Below are 16,051 nucleotides of genomic sequence, written 5' to 3'. Positions count from 1 at the left end.
CATGTACGTAACACATCTCAGCTCTTCCTCAATCCCTTTGTCTCCCCACCTCATCCCCTTCACTCCATCTCTTTATCCCCTCCTCATTTGAAAAAGAAACTTCCTGTAATCTATTTTTATTTTATACTTTATTCATAAATTGTGTTTCTCCTAAAAGAAACTGTGTACTTTTTAATCATTGAGTTTATGGGTACATTTTAGATGTACAGTACAGTTACATTCATTATTGGGATCTTGTACCTTTACATGACAGGTCTTGGTTCTCATTTTTTCCCCTTGTCCCTGCCTTCCCTTCACCCCCTTCTCCTCTCCCCCTTTACAAACACTTAATTTCCTTTTTTTTTTTCATTTTCTCATATTTTTTTCTTTCCCATATTACCTTTCCCCTACCCTTCCCACTTCCCCTACACCTTTAGCCCCTTTCTTCCTATTTCACATTTTCCATTACACCATTAGGATCTTACATCATTCAATATTATGGTCTCAAGGTATATCAATTTTCTACAGATGACTCAAATGTACCTTACTTAATAGCACAGTAGTACTCCGTTGTGTATAAATACCACATTTTTTAATTCATTTACCTGTTGATAGGCATATAGGACACTTCCAGTTTTAGCTATCTTGCATTGTGCTACTGTAAACAAAAGTATGCATATATCACTGTAATATATTATCTAACTCAGGAGGGTACTTGGAAAGGGAACAGGTGTGTCAAGTGGAATTTCTAGCTTAGCTTTTTGAAGAAACTCCATACTGATTTCTACAATGGTCATACTAGTTTATATTCTCACCAACAATGTGGAAGAGTTACCTTTAACCTGTAGTAGCATCAGTAGCATTTATTACTGGTTGATTTCTTGATGATAGCCATTGTTTCTGGAATAAGATGAAATCTGTGTTGTTTATTTCCCATTTTTAATGGCCATGGATGCTGAGCATTTGTTTAAGTATCTATTGACCATCTTTACTTCTAATTCTGTGAAGTGTCTATTCATTTAAGACTATTACTTGATGATGGGTAGGAATAGGGAAGGAGTCATAGGAAAGGACACTGAAGGTTGGGTTTAGGCCCAACATATTACTGATGCAATTCCTAGTCTTACTGACCTGTCTAAATTCACCAGGATCTTCTTTCATTCCAGGTAAATCCAAAACTCTACTATTAGCCTACAGGTTTCCACAAAGTAAGGCTCCTCTTTATCTTTCTGTGCTCATCTATCTCCTCACTCAATCTCCCTCAGACACATCTGCCTCCTCCTTTTCCTTAGAGACCACAGACATAATTCCATTTCAGAATTTTTCTAAAATTCCTTCACAAATGTCTCTAAATGCCAATTTATCAGTGAAGATTATCTAATAATGAACTCAAAAATTATGGGTTTCCTTGCTCTGTGAATTGTTTTCCCTGGTCTTTATCAATTATCACTATACAATGCACAGAAGTTTTATGTTAAAATCTGATTTCCCCAGCTAGATATAATCTCTAAGACAACAGCACTTTTCTTCTTTTTATTCACTGCTAAATCTCTGAATGAATGAGCAGTTTCACGTAGCATAATTAAAGCAAATGGAAATTGAGGATTCTTTGTTTCTGTTCGATACATATGACTGTCACATCCTACTATACTCCTGACACATGTGGCCAGCTCATTCAGCAGCAAGGATCATCCTCAAACACAAGTTTCTTCTTAAGCATTTTCCCAGATTAGAACTCCAAAGCCCTTGTTGTTTAGCTCTGATCCTTAACTTAATATCTAAGGGCTGTGCCTCGGTTTCTAGACACTTATGTGCACAACTGACTTGGGTTAATATATTTGGACTTCTTATCCTTTCCTAAAAATCTCTATCTTCCATCCATCTGGAATCACCTCTGCCATTGTTCCCTAGGCAGGAGAAATGGACAGCAGCCTGTTTCATATCTGCTTCCTTAAAATACACAGCCCTTAAATTAGCAGTTTTCCACCTATGATTTTATACATATAGCCATTTCTGTGATATTTTTAAAAAATTCCCATTGTAACATGGAGCACAAGGATGAGAGGCTTTTTCCCCCATGATCTCTGTTCTATCATCTTATTTTCTTTTGTTCTTCAGTCTATTTCCTCTCTTCTGCTGAGTTGCTTGCCTTGCATGATTTTTTTCTTCAGTGTAGGGTGGACCTGTTTCTGAATTTTTCTCTCCCTGTATGTTAAATTTGAGAAGCAGGTGTGGTGTGCAGGCACCTGGAATGCATAGTCTGCCAAGAAATTGCAGTGGTGAGCAATGAGTGGGGTCTAGAGATTAAGCTGGGAAGGCGGTGGGAGCCAAGGCTGAACTTGATCCTGTTGCTGAACTGCACAACTGAGGTCAAAGAGCCACAAAAAAAAAAAAAAAAAAAAAAAAAAAAAAAAAAAAAAACCCTGATAGAAACTTTTCCTCATACTGAGATTTTGATTCTGGCAACAAGAAAGATTTATTGTTAATCCATAGTGTCATCAGTTGCTAGTGGTGTTAAGATTTGAGAGACAATTTTACTTTTGGGATTTCGCTGGGGACTAACACAGCCTATCTTGGCTGAATACAGCTGACAAACTGTGGGTTCTCCAACAATTTGCCTTGATTCCAGTCTCAAGTCCATATATAATAATCTCCTCTTGATCGTGAGAGGAATAGAAACTTGCTTCTTTGTGATCAATAGAATTTGGAAAACAATTATAATGGGACATCACTCCCATGCTTATACTTGTGTTTTGTTTTTTGTTGTTGTTGTTTTTGGTACCAGGGATCAAACTCAGGACCTTATGCTTTTGAGGCAGGCAGAGGCACCACTGAACTAAAGCCTGCCATGCTTATGCTTGTAAGACTCCACCTTGCTTGTGAACTTGCTTTACAGATACTCCTTGCTGGCATGATGAAGTAAACACACATGCAGGGAAATCGATATGACTAGGAATACAGTGGCCTGAAGAACCAGGGTTCTTCTGCAGCTGAGGGTCACCTCCCACCTCTATCCAGCCAGGTAGAAGGAAATGAACTCTTCCAAAACCTGGAGAAACCTTAAAAGAAAATTTTTCTCCAGTCAACCCTCCACATGAGAATGTAGCCTCAACTGACCTTCACTGTAACTTTATGAAACCATTAGCAAACTGCATGTCTAAGTTGCATTTAAACTCCTGGCCCATAGACACTGAGATTTAAAAAAAAAAGTGTTTTGTGTAGTTTACATCAATTTTTAGTAATGGGCTACATAAAGGACCAAAGCTAAGAAATGTCGCAAGCTTTCTGATTCTACCTGAAAATTGAAATATATCAGTTAGATTTTCTTTGTGCAGATGAAAATGCCCTAAGTATCTTTCAGACTTTCAGAAAGAGGGTAAAATTTGAGAGTCTGTAAATATACTTACTATAATGTGCAGCTTTACTCATGTGAAAAGAATTATCATTTTATTGTAACTATTGCGGCCTTCCATGTAAAAATAGCTATTTTTTAAAAGTATTTTTGTGTACAAATAAGGATTTACATTTCTCCTTATCGTATTGTGCTTATATAACTACATTAGGTAGATATTTAAAGTTTGATGAGGTATACATTTATAATATTAATTGTTAGAGTTTGAGTCAGAATTATTTCTAATAAAGGCCAAGACAGCATAGAATCTCCAAGCTTAAATTTAGTTAAGTATAAAACTGTTTTAGTAGTAAAATGGGTATATAAATATGATGTAGAAGTCACATAAAAATAAACGTATAATTGTATTATGGTTAGCATTGATAGAAATCCAGAGTTTGAATGATATTGAGTAGTGCCTATAGTAGAAGGTGGCATTTGCCAGTGGTAAAGAGTTGAATAAATATAGTGATTTTAATCAGATTATTTCACACCCATAACAATATGACACATACTCAATTTACTTGATTTGGTCAAAAGTAATGTTGCAATCAAAATGTACACAGTTAAAATGTTAGCAAATGATAAAAATCTGGAAAGCAACTTTAATATTAAATCAGAACATATTGGAGTAGATATCACCTTTTTTATTTAATAAAGAAAAGGGACATTATCAAGTATCTACATAATTATTATAGTGAAAGTCACTAGAAAATTAAGTTCTAATTCATTTAATACAATTACCAAAGGTCAATCCCAAAAGATTTTTTAAAATCCTTCTAAGAGGTCTACAAACTTTTGTCTTAGAACTTTGAGAACATATATATTTGTTTTAGTGAGAATTTTGTTATAGAACATATTGATTCACTTAAACTTGCAAGCTATGTTACAGGAGATTGGCAAAATAGAATTAAATGGTACAGTGGGAACACAGAAGAAGTGAGCTGTCAAAAATAATTAGAAAAGTGAATGATGATTAAGTTTTGTTTTTTGAGATTGAACATGACTTGAAAAATCAAGAGAATAACAGTCACAAGGACACAGATCTGAAAAATAATGGAATATGAAGTACCAACTGGTACCTAGATGGAAATCACCCTGTACATTTGATAATATTATCTTCAATATTTGTGATGCAATATTTTTATAATTACTTTCACTTTGGTAAATTCACATCCTTTTTTCTTTCAAGATAATATGAAAGTTAAACCTTATTTAAATTTAATAAAAAGTGTAAAAACTCTAGACAAAGGTATAACTTATCATGTATGTAACATCCAAATATAGTACTAGTTATTTCAATCCCAAATAGCCATATTAAGTTAAGATCATAGGGAAGTCATGTGATTATTACATTTTAGAAACACATACCCATCCCTGTGAGTACTGTGTCTGAAGATTCAACTAATCAAAAATTTAAAATGTTTGGAAAAAATAAAAATTTTTTTGTACTGCACAGGTAAAGACATTATTCTTGTTATTATTTTCTGAATAATTACAGTGTAACAATTCTTTTCAAAATTTGCATTGCTTTAAGCAAGGATGATGTCACACACTCTTATCCTAGCACTTGGGAGGCTGAGGCAGGGAGACTGTTCCAACTTTGAGGCCAGCTGGGGCTATATACTGCTTTCAAGGCCTGCTCACCCTACAAAATAAGGCATTGTCTCAAAAAAAAAAAATAAAATAAAAGAGAGAGAGAGAAACATTCACATTGCTTAAATCTTATAAGATCCTAGGGATGATTTGAATTATACATAAAGATATTTGTAGATTATATGTAAATTGTACTAAGCCATCTTGTATAAGGTGCATAAGCATCTTTAGAGTTTGATATCCACTAAAGGTCCAGGAAGCAACCCCCACAGATACAGAGGATCACTGTGATTGGTGGTAACTATTTTATACTGAATTTGCATAGGAATAATGGTGTGTAAGAAATACTTTGAAAAAGTGTAAATACCTAAAAATCTCCATGCACCATTAAAAGAATATAGAAGGTACAGCATAAACAATAATGTGATACCTAAGTGATTTTATCACAACAGAAGATTTAAGATTTTTTTAACTTTTTGGGCATGCTTTGAAAGAGCTGGTAGGAAATGAAAATGGGCTACATTGTATAATTCAGTGTTTTCAAAGCTATTCCAAAATTTCTAGCAAAACTATGATAAGGTTAAAACTTTGTTTAAGCAGTAGTTTTTTAATTAATTAAGATTGATGATACATTTTAGATGTACAAATTGATCACATTCACCATCGGGAATGTGTAAGTGTATATGAAATATCTTGATTCTTTTCCCATTCCCTGTCCTCAATCCTTCTTCCTCTCCTTATTTATGAAAACTTTGTTTCCTTTCTTTTCCTCATGCCAGTTTTTTCTTTTCCCTTCCTTCCTTTCCCCTCTCCCTAATACACCTTCCTATTTGAAAATTTTCTTCCTGTTTAACATGTTTTGTGTCACTTTGTCCAGACACATGCCTTAGCACTATTCTGGATTTATCTGTGAAGATTTCTAGGTGTGGGAGCCTGCTGGCATTTGACATTGGAAAAGTAACTTCTACCTTTGAGGCATTGACACAATCTATGATTCTATTTGGCTTTTCTGAGACAAGGGTCTCAACTATACAGATGAGATTGACCTGGAGCTCACTGTGTAATCCAGACTGGTTTTATGGGATTACGGGCATGCACCACCACGCCCGACTCAAGGACTTTGTTAAATATGCCCTTGTGATGGAAGGAACTCAGATAGCCAAAGATCTGATCTCTTCCCTAATAGTTGCTTGGTGCTTCCTGTTGGCCTGCCTCTAAAAGGAGCTGTTTCTGTGAAATAAATCAGACCTCTTGTCTCCACGCTATTGAGTGTGCTGTCCTTTCTCAATCCTCACTCCCCAACTCAGGTACATTCATGTTGTGACGGCTGGGCAGCCACATCTAAGTGAAATTACATTTCAACTGTTGAACTGAGGAAAGCAGGTTGCCCTCATAATATGGATGGGCTTATAGTTGGAGGCTTAAGGCAGTCAAAGACAGAATTCTGGTGGCAGACTGCCTGAGGACCTAGTCTGCAATCATTCCTTGAGTTTCCAGCCTGCTGGTTAAACTTGTACCTCAATTCGTAATAACTTGAAATAAATCTTTCTAATCTCTCTTCCTGTCTAAATATTCTTTATTACTAAAAATTGAAGACAGAGTTATGTGCAATGGGTTTTCTAAACAGAACCCCAGTAGCACAAGAAATAGTACTGAGTATCATCTAATGGGATTGTACCAAATTAAAAAGATTCTGCACAGCAAAGAAAGCAAACAAAAGATTAAAGAAATAACCTACATAGCAGGAAAAATTGTGAACAGCTATTGCTCAGACTGTGGACTATAACAAGGATATGTTAAGAATGAAAAAAAAAATTAGAACCCCTAAAATAAAAAGTTGCTAAAAAATGAGCAAGTGAAATAAATAGACACTTCTCAGAAGAAGTATAAAGGGGCAAATCATACATTAAAAATGTTGAACATCTCTGGCCATTGGAAAATTGCAAATTAAAGCAATGCTGAAATTTCATCTTACTCCAGATAGAATAGCTACCATCAACAAATGAAATAACAACAAAATTATTGGAAAGGCTGTCAGATAAACAAAATTCTTCTACCTTACTGATGAGGATATAAAGTAGTAAAATGATTATGGAAATAAGAATGAAGATTTCTAAAACTAGAAATTTCATTTGACCAAGCTATTCAACTTCTAGTTATTTCCCCCCAAAACAAAGGACATCATATCACAGTGATACATGCATACCCTTGTTTATAGGTGCATAATTCACAATAGCGTAACCCTTGGATGTGGCCTCTATGCCATCAACAGATGAATGCATAAATAGCATGGGGCATTTATGCAAAATGGAGCATTACTCTGCTACAAAAAAAAGATAAACTATAGGCATTTGTAGGAAAATGCGTATATCTTGAAACCATAATTTTAAATGAACTCAGACACACAAGTGTAAATATTGCAAGATTCCCCTTTATACGAGAAACACAAAATATAAATAAAGAATAAAATAAAAGAGGGCCTACGATTTAGGTCAGTGGTTCTGCTTTCTGCCTCTCAAGCACAAGGACCTAAGTTTGATCCCTGGTACAAAAAAAAAAAAAAAACAAAAAAACTAGTAAAATAACCGGGGGCTTAGGAATTAGCTCAGTGGTGCTGCTTCGTAAGCACAAGGTCCTGAGTTTCGTCCCCAGTACAAAGAAGAAAAAAAAAAAAGATACACAACAGGAGATAGAGAGATAAATCTTTTTCAAATGGAAGGGGATTCAGAGATGGAGGGATAGAGTGGAGTGGGGAGAGAAAGGAGATAAAAAAATTATTGAGATGTATTATAAGATGTATCAATTCCCCACAATGAATGTAATTATTATTTACTGCAAATAAGGTAATAAAAATAAAAATAAAATAAGTAAATATAGTATATTATATATACTACCATGAACTGCCAGTTCTATTTCCTGAAGACCTTTGAATAATACATTTAGTTGTGTCAGAGTGAATATTTTACCTCTCTGATTAATAACTTTTGATCCATAATACAGAGAAGATGGATTAGGTATTTTCAAAATCCTTTTGAGTAGGATTTCCTATGAACTTCAGCTGGAGGCTAACTTTTCAAGGATCTGTGAAACAGAAAACTTGGATGATCTTCACTCAGCTTTCATTTCTTATCCCTTACACTATAATCTTTTGCCAGTACTAAAAGAAAATATCAATGCTACCTATAAATTGAAAGAGGAAAATTTACATAAAAATTAAATGAATATATATATATATATATATGGAAATAATTTAATACTTATACGAATGTAAGTTGTTAAACACAGAAGAAAAGTCTTGATACTTTCTCTCCCCAAAGAATTTACTATGGTTACATTTTTCATACATTCTTAAATCATAAACTGCCCAGAAAAACTGATATTTTGTTATTATTTGGTTAAGCATTATTGCTTTCATTGATATTATATTTACCTTTAGTGGTCATTCCATCTTTATAACATTATTTTGCTTTTAAAAACTAATGACATATAAAGAATTTTCATGAATATTCATCAAAAGCATTTACACAAAGACACAAAATAATTTATTTTCCTAATAATCCATGTTGGCAACCATGTTTTTTAAGCAGATGGCACTATGATAAATTATCCAATATGTAGGAATCATGGCAGGAATCTAGAAACTTTTCACAGATGCTTATAATGAGATGTTCATGATCACACAGCACTTGTACACTCAGAGAATGACAGAGCCTTCTGTTGCGAAAGACATTTATATGGTGAGGATACTTTTAGTAGTGTTTAGTCATGCTGCTTTGCTTCAGTGGTGATATACTTCCTACTAAATACATTTATTATACTTAGTGGCTCTTATACTCAAGGTAAAATATTACTCAACAAAAATTGTGGTGAAACAGATCAATTGAGAATTTACTCATTTTGATAACAATCTAAAAAATTCTCGGCTTAAAGTTGTTTCAAGCCTTGGTTTTCAGGACTCAATCCAATTTTAATTTTCACCTGCACAGCTCTCCAGGCTATCAGGAGGAAAACATCATTTTCTTATATGGAGAAAATATTATTTCAAGTGAAAAATAAATGTTGATATCAAGATTTATGAATTGTGATGCTATATCAATTCTCCTTGAAATATAGGTTACAGAATAGCAGATAAAATGGACCATTCAGGACAAAAACCATTTTTTCAAAGGCACAAGGCTAATCAAACTTGAGTTGTAAAGAACTTTTAAAATAATATAAACAGGGAGCTAGTGACTAGAAATGTTGAGTGATGATTTCTAAGGAAAGCAGATAAATCATTTGACATAATATGAATACAAATAACTGGCAAAAGCACAGACCATGATAGTGTATTTCTTTATTGTTTAATACTAAAATATTTAAAACTTTAATACTTGAATATGTGAATCTCATATCTGAGCACAAATATTGAGTTTCTTTAATTTATTATGATTAAAAATATATAAATTCTACCACATTACAAACTATAATTTATTATATTCACTCTGTTGTGTGTGTGTCTCAAACAACCATCCATACACACGCTTCCTAAAAATTCAGTGGAAGTATTTTCTGCATCCTTTTCAACATGTATAAATATTACTGAATATTTTAACTTTACTTTAGACTTTGTATTTTTATATTCCAAATAAGAAATTCTTATCTACATATATATTAATTATATTGGCAGTTATGAAACTTTAGTCAATAACCTAATGTTGATTAATTACATGAAAAATTATATATCATTGTGTTTTATATTTCTATACTGAATTATAAACGTTTCTTAGAGGGCACACCACTTTCCAGTCCCCCTTCTGTCTCCCTTAGATAGAAGCTTTCTTTCTTTCCATAAATTTTCGTACTCTTAAACTCCGTTGTTCCTAGAATTCATTCTTCAATTTTAGAGAACACAAAATTACATTTTGGTTTTCTAGTTGGATTGGGAGTTACATCTCTTCCCCTATATTATTTTGGAGGTATTCCACCAAGATTAATGGATGGAGGTAAGAGTTTTCTTTCATAGGTGCTAACTTTGATATTTTTGCTTCATAGATTGTAATTTTAGTTCATAGGCTCTCAAGATTTGTTTCATAGATGCTGGTTTTTGTTTCATAAATTCTGGCCTTTGTTTCAGCTTTTGTTTTAGAAGTGTCTTAATTTTAAATTATGTGTTTTAAATGTTTGCAGATTTCTTTTTATTATGCATTATGTTTTGTTAAAATTACATTTTATTCTTGTTTTGTATGTGTTGCATTTGGACTTAGTTGCTTAAAAGTGCTGTAAAATGGATGTCTTATGAAATCATCTCAGATAAAGACATTTCAGGCTTCTATCTGTCCCTTATAGAATTGTAAACAAATAGTGGTTAATCTGCCAGCTAGTAAATGACTTTTGGACAGCTGCCACTCTCAGAGCAGAGGCCAGGTTTCTCCAGTTGCCTTCTGATGAACCTCCCACTCCCACTGATGCTGGTGACAGGTGTGAACATTGACCAGCTAGGCAACAGGGTTCTTTCAGAGACAGATATCTGATTGTGTGGAACTAGAGGAAACTGAGGTGACAACTGAGGGGTCATGGGTGAAAGGGGAACTCTGTCAGTGATCATCAGGTATCCTCTGTCTCAGAGTGATCTGAAATGGTGCCATCAGAGCCCTTTCTTAAGCCTCTATTAAGAGGTGAACTACAGGTTTGGACTGCTTTCTCTATTACTAGTAAGACAGACCTCTAGACAAATATAAGAAACAAATCTTTCATAGATTAAAAACTACTGAACCTTCTCTTCCCCCTCTTAGGCATGATCTTCATCATTTATTGTGTAGGGGAGAAAAATGCCTTTTCTGATAGGTTATGGACTTTGGAACATTGACTATGGACTTATAAAATGCTATATGGTTACTTTTTGGCTGTTTAACCAGTTTGAGCTCTATTTGGACATTTTCTCCCTGCTAGTGAGTTAAAAACTCCCTTTAAACTTTTGTCCAACTTGTTGGGAGTTCAATTGAGAATCCTTTATAGTCAGATAGCTCCTACTTCCAGAAAGTCAGACTAAGATAACTTGCAACAACTGTTTTATCTTACACTAGGGAAAAATAACAATCAGTAACTTGCATTTGTTTTTACATGTTAAATGGGATATAGGACTATTTTGGTCAGCCTTTCTCTTCCTTCATGTATGCACATGAGAAGTCGATAGAGGTGTCTTTACTAATGTGGATTGTGGCTACTAGGAAGACCTATAAGTTTCAAAGACTTAGTGAATTTAAAATGGATTTTAAAGGAGTAGCCTCATCTTGCTGCTGACAAAAGTTGCCTAAACACTGGATAGACAACAGAAATTTCTCAGAGCTTTCTCTACCCTAGGGTCCAGGACAGAGTGTCTGACTTACCATCTCTGAAGCTGATCTGTTTTGCAGAAAATTCCCCTAATTTAACTGTTGATGTATTTTATTCTCTCTCTCTTTCACTGAACTAGGAAGAAGTGGTTTGAATCTCTTGGTTTGCTAGCAATAGTTCTTCTCTAAACATCATTGTTACAGCTGAAGTCAATTGTAACTTGTGCTTTGAGAGTACTTACTGCAGTAAGAATGTGAGTTACCTGAGGAAGATAAGGTTGTGCACTGGTAAAAGGAAGATAGTCCAGTCCAGTTTTCTTTTCTGGGTCTCTCTCCAGATGGTAGCTACCTACCCTGGAGTGGATGAAACCTTGAGGGATGCCCTAGAGGATGCATGAATCAAACAGAGACTTATGGGATGCCATATTTGTTTCTCTTGTTTCAGATTAGGAATTCCATGTCTGAACCTTGCACTCATTTGGAATATATTAAGGAGCCAGTTAGTATTTTTCTACATCTACCTGCTGTGCCTACGTCCTAAAGCCAAGTACACAGAGGAAAGTACTATGATGCTATCTTGCAATTAGCATTATATTGTAAAAGAGGGAAAATGGTCAAAATCATATAATGGTGAGAGTTTCTTGGTATTAAGAAGTAATCCTTACTTGTGTTCAAATGTAAATGTAATGACACACCTCACCCTTAAGACATTCAGTACCTCTAAACCTGAGGCTGTTGCAGAAGGAACTGGTAAATGACACAAAGAGATACGAGTGGGTTAAAAAAAAAAACAACTAATTTTCTAGCAAACAGTTGGCCTGCACCATGGGCTGTACCAAATGACCGACCCTAGGGCTGGGTTTACAATCTGTCTTCTATAGTTTTACAATAATGACCTCATTTTAGGTAGTTCGAGAAGACACTTCAGTACTCTTAGGTCCCACCATGAGTCATGGTCAAAATACAGTTTAATTTTAATCCAAATGTTGCACCTTCTTTGTCCTTAGAAAGTTTATCTTTAGTATTCACCTAATTAGCTATTCTAGCCCACAAGAGTGGGGTCAGGGCTAGGAAAACAGGACTGGTGACATTCCTTTCATCTTAACTCTCCTATAGTCATAGGATTTACAGAAAGTTTAGGGTTTAGGGTCTAAGTGTACTTTACTTGTAAGGTAAAGTGATTGCTATCTTAGTTTGAACATCTGGTCTCATGCTAGGGATTCAGTTAAGCACATTCGACATCTGCTAATCTTATAACATCTTAAACTGGGGCTACTTTCCTTCAAGCTTTGTAGTTAATGATAAATCTCTGGTAATGTTGTTCTAAGAACCAAGCAAAGCAAATTACAGAAGCAAAAGACAGTGGTTATTCTGTATTTCCTTAACATTTTGTAGATTTCAGACTAATTACAGAAGTTCTCTCTGTGAAAGCTACTCCTCAACCTTTAGAACCGGAGAACAAAGTTTCCAAGACAACTTTAAACTTTGACCACTATGTGCTGAAGCCAGCCATAATTAAAACCTCCATGAGGCTATATCCATCCTTAGCTAAGTTGTTCAGGCTCCTCAAAGACAATATCCCTTGCAGGAAGTAAATGGCAAATATGGGATGACCTCTGTTTATCTTTTTCTCAGTAATCTCAGACAGATTAAGTGAGACCTAATAAAGTTTTAGGATGTCCCTGATATGTACATTGAGGTCTTTAGAAGACTTACTCAGACCTAAGAACTAGATTAGAAAGATATAATGTTGCTCTTAAGCCAACTATTGGTTTTTAATGAGAGACAAGTAGTTAGAGATAAATATTATCTTAATTTTGGAAGCTCAAAAGACAGGCAACCAGGGGAATAAATGGTTTCTACTGGAATATCAGCAGTTTCTACACAAGATCCCTTCTGGCCTGCCAATCAGATGGGAGATTAAAATAGAAGACTTTTTCAGACCTGAAGTCTTAAAGGTCTAAGAAACATGAGCGCTAAGCCCTTCAGTCATTTTAAATTGTAAGCTATGTATCAGAAAACCATGAGAATATCCCTAGATCCTGATTTGATAAAAGGAAATACCATAGTTTTTTCAAAATCAGTTTTGCAATATATAGATGGTACAGTGTTATTTGCCCCTTCAGGAGAGCTTTCTAGCCAAGACATCTGTGTTCTGCTGAATTTTCTGAACAGACAGGTTATAATGTTTCTATGTCCAAGGCACAAGTTGGTAGCCTTAAGGTAAAATACTTTAGCTTTATTATATCTAAGGTAATGCAAAGACTGGGGAAAGAAAGGAATTAAATCAATTCTTTCCTTTCCATATCCCAAGACTCTAAAATAGCTAAGGAGATTTCTAAAAATTATAGGCTTTTGTTGCCTTTAGATAGCAGGATATAGTGAGATTGTGTAACTCCTCCATCACCCTATAGAAAAACTCAAAAGACAGCCATATTTTAACCTGGGACCTTGGTTCTCAGACTGCATTCCAGAAGCTCAAACAAGCACTTCTAAGTGCATACCTACAGGATACCATTTCAGTTTGTATGTTTATAAAGGGTAAGACATGGCTTTGGAAGTGTTTCTACAAGATGAGGGAGCTGCTTAACAGCTTGTAGGGTATTTAAATCATACATTAGATATTATAGATAGCCTGAGTGGACCCCCAGTGGAGACTGTTAAAATTACTTGTAGCAGTCTGTCCCTTTAGAGGAAATAGTAATATGTGTCTACCAGCAGCCAAGAGAGAAGCCTGTGTAGCTGTGTATTCCAGTCAGATAAACTGTTAGCTTAAGATCCATCTTAAAACTGTTTTTGCTTTTACAGGTCGAGAAGATTTTTATTCCTTCTAATTCTTATTATAAGATATCTCTGTTAATTGTTCTACAAAGTTCTGAATAGTCTTTTTATAGTTATAAACCCCAAAATTATAAAAGTTATTATAATTCAACTTGGCCAAATATATTTGAGTGAACTCTGGTTTATAAACAAGTTGTCTGTTTGTGTGTTTGTGTGTGTGTGTTTGACTGTCTATTACAATTTGTTACAACATGCACAGCTGTTTTGTTTGAGTTTTTTTTTTCTTTTGGCATTTTGGTTTTTTTAAAATCTTTGCCTATAACACAAGTTGACTTACAGAAAGACATGCTTCTCCCAGGTTGGCAGAAAATCAAAATGTCAATTGGTTTTACAAATACAGCATATATTGTTGTCTATATATAATAACTCAGGAATCTTTCATTGGTAAAAAATAATGTGTTAATTGTTATGATCTGGCTCTCATGGATCATGTAAAAAATTGTTAAAATAATTAAATAAAGACTTTTTTGTTTAAGAAAACTACTGCACAGGACTCCCCTTGGCAAATAAAGGAGTGGTTGCTTGAAAAAATTTATTCCAGCCTTTGTTCAAAAAAGGGACCCCAATAATCTCCATAGCCTTATAAAAATACATTTGTAAATATATTATTTTGCTATGTATACATTGATCATGGTCAAAGAGCTAAGTTATCTATTGGAAAAAATAATGTTTTATTTAAAATGTACTTGGTTCATAACAAAATGAAAAGACAGAGGGTTTCATGTAACTGATACTTATTGTTATTTTATTGTGTATACATTCATGCCTTCTAGGTGTACAATTCTTCTAGGATATTTATGGTAATGATCTTGTTTGACTCAGGTATCTGCCTTTTCTTGTGCTCTAGCTACTTATGATAAGAGGTCATATCAAGCCAACATGAGATAACCAATCAAATAATAGTTTTCTTAAAAATGTATGTGATGTACACATGTGTAACTACTTTTAGAGATGCTCAGAGGCCAAACGGTCTGAACAATGCCACACTAAAAGTTAAGGGCTACAAATTATAAACTTCTAAGGTACATTTATAGGCCAATATATATGTTCTCTTTATATGGCATCCTACTAAATGATAACAAATAAGAGTTTTCTATATGTCAGTTAATTTCTTGTGATCAAATGGAGATGTTTCACTGAAAACATCATGATTGTCATGCAAAAATACTATATGTGGCTCTTGATTTTTCTATATAATGTATAACTGTTGTTAGTTAACATTCTGCAGGAATTCAACTATTAAAACAACCATGGTTGATAAGAAATAACAGCCCACTAACTATTCTTTATATTACAAAGTGCTTAATGTTGAGACAAAATTATAGTAGCTAAGCTCACTGCTTTTACTGTACTACTAATGTTACTGATCTTCTCTACTGGGTGTTCCAAAACTGGTTTGGAGACCAAAACTAAAAAGGTAACTGGGATATGAGGATGGCCAATAATTTGGCCCTTATCCCTCAAGATCTACAAGATCCAGGACACAAAGGAACCTTTCCTACACGATCCTACATCTTACACAAGTCACTCACCTGCTGAGCAGGGAGACTGCTGGACATCAGAGGATAAATATACTGTGTGCCAAAACAGAGTCACCATGAGGGAAAAGTCTCCCATGCCTTCATTGAAAACAAGATGGTCATGCGAGGCTATGACTCATCCTGATAGCTGACAATGACAGAGGAGCTGAGAGGTTCTATGCATGGTTCCAAAGTAATGCCTGAGGAGACTTAACTAACCTTGATAGATAACAAGAGGTTCATATTGATTGACACAGGTCTCACTTTAACTTGGTCTTAAACACCCAGCAAAAAAGAACAACCAAAGAGGTATAAAAATACCATAGTAAGAAAGCTAGATATAATAAGGGGCTCCAGTCACTGACCTCTTCTGGCAGTTTCCAGCACTACCAGTAGCTAGCTGACCATGG

The sequence above is a fragment of the Fukomys damarensis genome, unplaced genomic scaffold (assembly GCF_012274545.1).
Source record: "Fukomys damarensis isolate Sample0158 unplaced genomic scaffold, DMR_v1.0_HiC HiC_scaffold_12, whole genome shotgun sequence".
Taxonomy (NCBI): Eukaryota; Metazoa; Chordata; class Mammalia; order Rodentia; family Bathyergidae; genus Fukomys; species Fukomys damarensis.
This window is presented reverse-complemented; position numbering follows the sequence as displayed.